This window comes from Anas platyrhynchos, chromosome 39 (assembly GCF_047663525.1).
Source record: "Anas platyrhynchos isolate ZD024472 breed Pekin duck chromosome 39, IASCAAS_PekinDuck_T2T, whole genome shotgun sequence".
NCBI lineage: Eukaryota > Metazoa > Chordata > Aves > Anseriformes > Anatidae > Anas > Anas platyrhynchos.
The window spans coordinates 3,106,723-3,115,262 of record NC_092627.1 but is presented as its reverse complement, the minus strand read 5'-3'; positions in this window follow the sequence as shown (position 1 = coordinate 3,115,262).

Below are 8,540 nucleotides of genomic sequence, written 5' to 3'. Positions count from 1 at the left end.
AATAGGACCTCAGCAATAGGACCTCAGCAATAGGACCTCAGCATTGTGACCTCAGTAATAGGACCTTAGCAATAGGACCTCAGCAATAGGACCTCAGCATTGTGACCTCCGCAATAGGACCTCATCAATAGGACCTCAGCAGTAGGACCTCAGAAATAGGACCTCAGAATTGTGACCTCTGCATTGTGACCTCAGCATTAGGACCTCAGCAATAAAACCTCAGCATTGTGACCTCAACAATAGGACCTCAGCAATAGGACGGAAGCATTGTGACCTCAGCATTGTGACCTCAGCAATAGGACCTCAGCAATAGGACCTCAGCATTGTGACCTCAGCATTGTGACCTCAGCATTGTGACCTCAACAATAGGACATCAGCAATAGGACCTCAGCAATAGGACCTCAGCAATCGGACCTCAGCATTGTGACCTCAGCAATAGGACCTCAGCATTGTGACCTCATCATTGTAACCTCAGGAATAGGACCACAGCATTGTGACCTCAGCATTGTGACCTCAGCATTGTGACCTCAGCACTGTGACCTCAGCAGTAGGACCTCAGCAATACGACCTCAGCAATAGGACCTCAGCATTGTGACCTCAGCAATAGGATCTCAGCAATAGGACCTCAGCATTGTGACCTCAGCATTGTGACCTCAGCAATAGGACCTCAGCAATAGGACCTCAGCAATAGGACCTCAGCATTGTGACCTCAGCAATAGGACCTCAGCATTTTGACCTCAGCATTGTGACCTCAGCAATAGTACCTCATCAATAGGACCTCAGCATTGTGACCTCAGCATTGTGACGTCAGCAATAGGACCTCAGCATTGTGACCTCAGCATTGTGACCTCAGCATTGTGACCTCAGCAATAGGACCTCAGCAATAGGACCTCAGCATTGTGACCTCAGCAATAGGACCTCAGCAATAGGACGTAAGAATTGTGACCTCAGCAATAGGACCTTAGCAATAGGACCTCATCATTGTGACTTCAGCATTGTGATCTCAGCATTGTGACCTCAGCAATAGGACCTCAGCATTGTGACCTCAGCAATAGGACCTCAGCTATAGGACCTCAGCTATAGGACCTCAGCCTTGTGACCTCATCAATAGGACCTCAGCATTGTGACCTCAGCATTGTGACCTCAGCAATAGGACCTCAGCATTGTGACCTCAGCATTGTGACCTCAGCAATAGGACCTCAGCAATAGGACCTCAGCAATAGGACCTCAGGAATAGGACCTCAGCAATAGGACCTCAGCAATAGGACCTCAGCAATAGGACGTAAGCATTGTGACCTCAGCAATAGGACCTTAGCAATAGGACCTCAGCATTGTGACCTCAGCATTGTGACCTCAGCCTTGTGACCTCAGCAATAGGACCTCAGCATTGTGACATCAGCAATAGGACCTAAGCAATATTACCTCAGCAATAGGACTTCAGCATTGTGACCTCAGCAATAGGACCTCAGCATTGTGACCTCAGCAATAGGACCTCAGCAATAGGACCTCAGCAATAGGACCTCAGCATTGTGACGTCCGCAATAGGACCTCAGCAGTAGGACCTCAGCAATAGGACCTCAGCTTTGTGATCTCAGCATTGTGACCTCAGCAATAGGACCTCAGTAATAGGACCTCAGCAATAGGACCTCAGCATTGTGACCTTAGCATTGTGACCTCAGCAATAGGACCTCAGCATTGTGACCTCAGCAATAGGACCTCAGCATTGTGATCTCATTATTGTGACCTCAGTAATAGGACCTCAGCAATAGGACCTCAGCAATAGGACCTCAGCATTGTGACCTCAGCAATAGGACCATAGCAATATGACCTCAGCAATAGGACCTCAGCAATAGGACCTCAGCAATAGGACCTCAGCATTGTGACCTCAGTAATAGGACCTTAGCAATAGCACCTCAGCAATAGGACCTCAGCATTGTGACCTCCGCAATAGGACCTCATCAATAGGACCTCAGCAGTAGGACCTCAGCAATAGGATCTCAGAATTGTGACCTCTGCATTGTGACCTCAGCAATAGGACCTCAGCAATAGGACGGAAGCATTGTGACCTCAGCAATGTGACCTCAGCAATAGGACCTCAGCAATAGGACCTCAGCATTGTGACCTCAGCATTGTGACCTCAGCATTGTGACCTCAACAATAGGACATCAGCAATAGGACCTCAGCAATAGGACCTCAGCAATAGGACCTCAGCATTGTGACCTCAGCAATAGGACCTCAGCAATAGGACCTCAGCAATAGGACCTCAGCAATATGACCTCAGCATTGTGACCTCAGCAATAGGACCTCAGCAATAGGACCTCAGCATTGTGACCTCAGCATTGTGACCTCAGCAATAGGACCTCAGCAATAGGACCTCAGCAATAGGACCTCAGCATTGTGACCTCAGCAATAGGACCTCTGCATTTTGACCTCAGCAATAGGACCTCAGCAATAGTACCTCATCAATAGGACCTCAGCATTGTGACGTCAGCATTGTGACCTCAGCAATAGGACCTCAGCATTGTGACCTCAGCATTGTGACCTCAGCATTGTGACCTCAGCAATAGGACCTCAGCAATAGGACCTCAGCATTGTGACCTCAGCAATAGGACCTCAGCAATAGGACGTAAGAATTGTGACCTCAGCAATAGGACCTTAGCAATAGGACCTCATCATTGTGACCTCAGCATTGTGACCTCAGCATTGTGACCTCAGCAATAGGACCTCAGCATTGTGACCTCAGCAATAGGACCTCAGCAATAGGACCTCAGCAGTAGGACCTCAGCATTGTGACCTCAGCATTGTGACCTCAGCAATAGGACCTCAGCAATAGGACCTCAGCATTGTGACCTCAGCATTGTGACCTCAGCAATAGGACCTCAGCAATAGGACGGAAGCATTGTGACCTCAGCAATGTGACCTCAGCAATAGGACCTCAGCAATAGGACCTCAGCATTGTGACCTCAGCATTGTGACCTCAGCATTGTGACCTCAACAATAGGACATCAGCAATAGGACCTCAGCAATAGGACCTCAGCAATAGGACCTCAGCATTGTGACCTCAGCAATAGGACCTCAGCAATAGGACCTCAGCAATAGGACCTCAGCAATATGACCTCAGCATTGTGACCTCAGCAATAGGACCTCAGCAATAGGACCTCAGCATTGTGACCTCAGCATTGTGACCTCAGCAATAGGACCTCAGCAATAGGACCTCAGCAATAGGACCTCAGCATTGTGACCTCAGCAATAGGACCTCTGCATTTTGACCTCAGCATTGTGACCTCAGCAATAGTACCTCATCAATAGGACCTCAGCATTGTGACGTCAGCATTGTGACCTCAGCAATAGGACCTCAGCATTGTGACCTCAGCATTGTGACCTCAGCATTGTGACCTCAGCAATAGGACCTCAGCAATAGGACCTCAGCATTGTGACCTCAGCAATAGGACCTCAGCAATAGGACGTAAGAATTGTGACCTCAGCAATAGGACCTTAGCAATAGGACCTCATCATTGTGACCTCAGCATTGTGACCTCAGCATTGTGACCTCAGCAATAGGACCTCAGCATTGTGACCTCAGCAATAGGACCTCAGCAATAGGACCTCAGCAGTAGGACCTCAGCATTGTGACCTCAGCATTGTGACCTCAGCAATAGGACCTCAGCAATAGGACCTCAGCTTTGTGATCTCAGCATTGTGACCTCAGCAATAGGACCTCAGTAATAGGACCTCAGCAATAGGACCTCAGCATTGTGACCTCAGCATTGTGACCTCAGCAATAGGACCTCAGCATTGTGACCTCAGCAATAGGACCTCAGCAATAGGACCTCAGCAATAGGACCTCAGCATTGTGACCTCAGCATTGTGACCTCAGCAATAGGACCTCAGCAATAGGACCTCAGCTTTGTGATCTCAGCATTGTGACCTCAGCAATAGGACCTCAGTAATAGGACCTCAGCAATAGGACCTCAGCATTGTGACCTCAGCATTGTGACCTCAGCAATAGGACCTCAGCATTGTGACCTCAGCAATAGGACCTCAGCATTGTGATCTCATTATTGTGACCTCAGTAATAGGACCTCAGCACTAGGACCTCAGCAATAGGACCTCAGCATTGTGACCTCAGCAATAGGACCATAGCAATATGACCTCAGCAATAGGACCTCAGCAATAGGACCTCAGCAATAGGACCTCAGCATTGTGACCTCAGTAATAGGACCTTAGCAATAGGACCTCAGCAATAGGACCTCAGCATTGTGACCTCCGCAATAGGACCTCATCAATAGGACCTCAGCAGTAGGACCTCAGAAATAGGACCTCAGAATTGTGACCTCTGCATTGTGACCTCAGCAATAGGACCTCAGCAATAAAACCTCAGCATTGTGACCTCAACAATAGGACCTCAGCAATAGGACGGAAGCATTGTGACCTCAGCATTGTGACCTCAGCATTGTGACCTCAACAATAGGACATCAGCAATAGGACCTCAGCAATAGGACCTCAGCAATCGGACCTCAGCATTGTGACCTCAGCAATAGGACCTCAGCATTGTGACCTCATCATTGTGACCTCATCAATAGGACCACAGCATTGTGACCTCAGCATTGTGACCTCAGCATTGTGACCTCAGCACTGTGACCTCAGCAATAGGACCTCAGCAATAGGACCTCAGCAATAGGACCTCAGCATTGTGACCTCAGCAATAGGACCTCAGCAATAGGACTTCAGCATTGTGACCTCAGCATTGTGACCTCAGCAATAGGACCTCAGCAATAGGACCTCAGCAATAGGACCTCAGCATTGTGACCTCAGCAATCGGACCTCAGCATTTTGACCTCAGCATTGTTACCTCAGCAATAGTACCTCATCAATAGGACCTCAGCATTGTGACGTCAGCATTGTGACGTCAGCAATAGGACCTCAGCATTGTGACCTCAGCATTGTGACCTCAGCATTGTGACCTCAGCAATAGGACCTCAGCAATAGGACCTCAGCATTGTGACCTCAGCAATAGGACCTCAGCAATAGGACCTCAGCAATAGGACGTAAGAATTGTGACCTCAGCAATAGGACCTTAGCAAAAGGACCTCAGCATTGTGACCTCAGCATTGTGACGTCAGCATTGTGACCTCAGCAATAGGACCTCAGCATTGTGACCTCAGCAATAGGACCTCAGCAATAGGACCTCAGCATTGTGACCTCAGCATTGTGACCTCAGCATTGTGACCTCAGCAATAGGACCTCAGCAATAGGACCTCAGCTTTGTGATCTCAGCATTGTGACCTCAGCAATAGGACCTCAGTAATAGGACCTCAGCAATAGGACCTCAGCATTCTGACCTCAGCATTGTGACCTCAGCATTGTCACCTCAGCAATAGGACCTCAGCATTGTGACCTCAGCAATAGGACCTCAGCAATAGGACCTCAGCATTGTGACCTCAGCATTGTGACCTCAGCATTGTGACCTCAGCAATAGGACCTCAGCAATAGGACCTCAACTTTGTGATCTCAGCATTGTGACCTCAGGAATAGGACCTCAGTAATAGGACCTCAGCAATAGGACCTCAGCATTGTGACCTCAGCATTGTGACCTCAGCAATAGGACCTCAGCATTGTGACCTCAGCAATAGGACCTCAGCATTGTGATCTCATTATTGTGACCTCAGTAATAGGACCTCAGCATTAGGACCTCAGCAATAGGACCTCAGCATTATGACCTCAGCAATAGGACCATAGCAATATGACCTCAGCAATAGGACCTCAGCAATAGGACCTCTGCAATAGGACCTCAGCAATTGGACCTCAGCAATAGGACCTCAGCATTGTGACCTCAGCATTGTGATCTCAGCATTGTGACCTCAGCATTGTGACCTCAGGAATAGGACCTCAGCAATAGGACCTCAGCAATAGGACCTCAGAATTGTGACCTCTCCATTGTGACCTCAGCAAAGGGACCTCAGCATTGTGACCTCAGCAATAGGACCTCATCAATAGGACCTCAGCAATAGGACCTCAGCATTGTGACCTCATCAATAGGACCTCAGCAAGAGGACCTCAGCAATAGGACCTCAGCATTGTGACATCAGCAATAGGACCTCAGCAATAGGACCTCAGCAATAGGACCTCAGCATTGTGACCTAAGCAATAGGACCACAGCAATAGGACCTCAGCAATAGGACCTCAGCAATAGGACGTCAGCAATAGGACCTCAGCATTGTGACCTCAGCAATAGGACCTCAGCAATAGGACCTCAGCATTGTGACCTGAGCATTGTGACCTCAGCAATAGGACCTCAGTAATAGGACCTCAGCTTTGTGATCTCAGCATTGTGACCTCAGCAATAGGACCTCAGTAATAGGACCTCAGCAATAGGACCTCAGCATTGTGACCTCAGCATTGTGACCTCAGCAATAGGACCTCAGCATTGTGACCTCAGCAATAGGACCTCAGCAATAGGACCTCAGCAATAGGACCTCAGTAATAGGACCTCAGCAATAGGACCTCAGCATTGTGACCTTAGCATTGTGACCTCAGCTTTGTGATCTCAGCATTGTGACCTCAGCAATAGGACCTCAGCATTGTGATCTCATTATTGTGACCTCAGTAATAGGACCTCAGCAATAGGACCTCAGCAATAGGACCTCAGCATTGTGACCTCAGCAATAGGACCATAGCAATATGACCTCAGCAATAGGACCTCAGCAATAGGACCTCAGCAATAGGACCTCAGCATTGTGACCTCAGTAATAGGACCTTAGCAATAGGACCTCAGCAATAGGACCTCAGCATTGTGACCTCCGCAATAGGACCTCATCAATAGGACCTCAGCAGTAGGACCTCAGAAATAGGACCTCAGAATTGTGACCTCTGCATTGTGACCTCAGCATTAGGACCTCAGCAATAAAACCTCAGCATTGTGACCTCAACAATAGGACCTCAGCAATAGGACGGAAGCATTGTGACCTCAGCATTGTGACCTCAGCAATAGGACCTCAGCAATAGGACCTCAGCATTGTGACCTCAGCATTGTGACCTCAGCATTGTGACCTCAACAATAGGACATCAGCAATAGGACCTCAGCAATAGGACCTCAGCAATCGGACCTCAGCATTGTGACCTCAGCAATAGGACCTCAGCATTGTGACCTCATCATTGTAACCTCAGGAATAGGACCACAGCATTGTGACCTCAGCATTGTGACCTCAGCATTGTGACCTCAGCACTGTGACCTCAGCAGTAGGACCTCAGCAATACGACCTCAGCAATAGGACCTCAGCATTGTGACCTCAGCAATAGGATCTCAGCAATAGGACCTCAGCATTGTGACCTCAGCATTGTGACCTCAGCAATAGGACCTCAGCAATAGGACCTCAGCAATAGGACCTCAGCATTGTGACCTCAGCAATAGGACCTCAGCATTTTGACCTCAGCATTGTGACCTCAGCAATAGTACCTCATCAATAGGACCTCAGCATTGTGACCTCAGCATTGTGACGTCAGCAATAGGACCTCAGCATTGTGACCTCAGCATTGTGACCTCAGCATTGTGACCTCAGCAATAGGACCTCAGCAATAGGACCTCAGCATTGTGACCTCAGCAATAGGACCTCAGCAATAGGACGTAAGAATTGTGACCTCAGCAATAGGACCTTAGCAATAGGACCTCATCATTGTGACCTCAGCATTGTGATCTCAGCATTGTGACCTCAGCAATAGGACCTCAGCATTGTGACCTCAGCAATAGGACCTCAGCTATAGGACCTCAGCTATAGGACCTCAGCCTTGTGACCTCATCAATAGGACCTCAGCATTGTGACCTCAGCATTGTGACCTCAGCAATAGGACCTCAGCATTGTGACCTCAGCATTGTGACCTCAGCAATAGGACCTCAGCAATAGGACCTCAGCAATAGGACCTCAGCATTGTGACCTCAGCAATAGGACCTCAGCAATAGGACCTCAGCAATAGGACGTAAGCATTGTGACCTCAGCAATAGGACCTTAGCAATAGGACCTCAGCATTGTGACCTCAGCATTGTGACCTCAGCCTTGTGACCTCAGCAATAGGACCTCAGCATTGTGACATCAGCAATAGGACCTAAGCAATATTACCTCAGCAATAGGACTTCAGCATTGTGACCTCAGCAATAGGACCTCAGCATTGTGACCTCAGCAATAGGACCTCAGCAATAGGACCTCAGCAATAGGACCTCAGCATTGTGACGTCCGCAATAGGACCTCAGCAGTAGGACCTCAGCAATAGGACCTCAGATTTGTGATCTCAGCATTGTGACCTCAGCAATAGGACCTCAGTAATAGGACCTCAGCAATAGGACCTCAGCATTGTGACCTTAGCATTGTGACCTCAGCAATAGGACCTCAGCATTGTGACCTCAGCAATAGGACCTCAGCATTGTGATCTCATTATTGTGACCTCAGTAATAGGACCTCAGCAATAGGACCTCAGCAATAGGACCTCAGCATTGTGACCTCAGCAATAGGACCATAGCAATATGACCTCAGCAATAGGACCTCAGC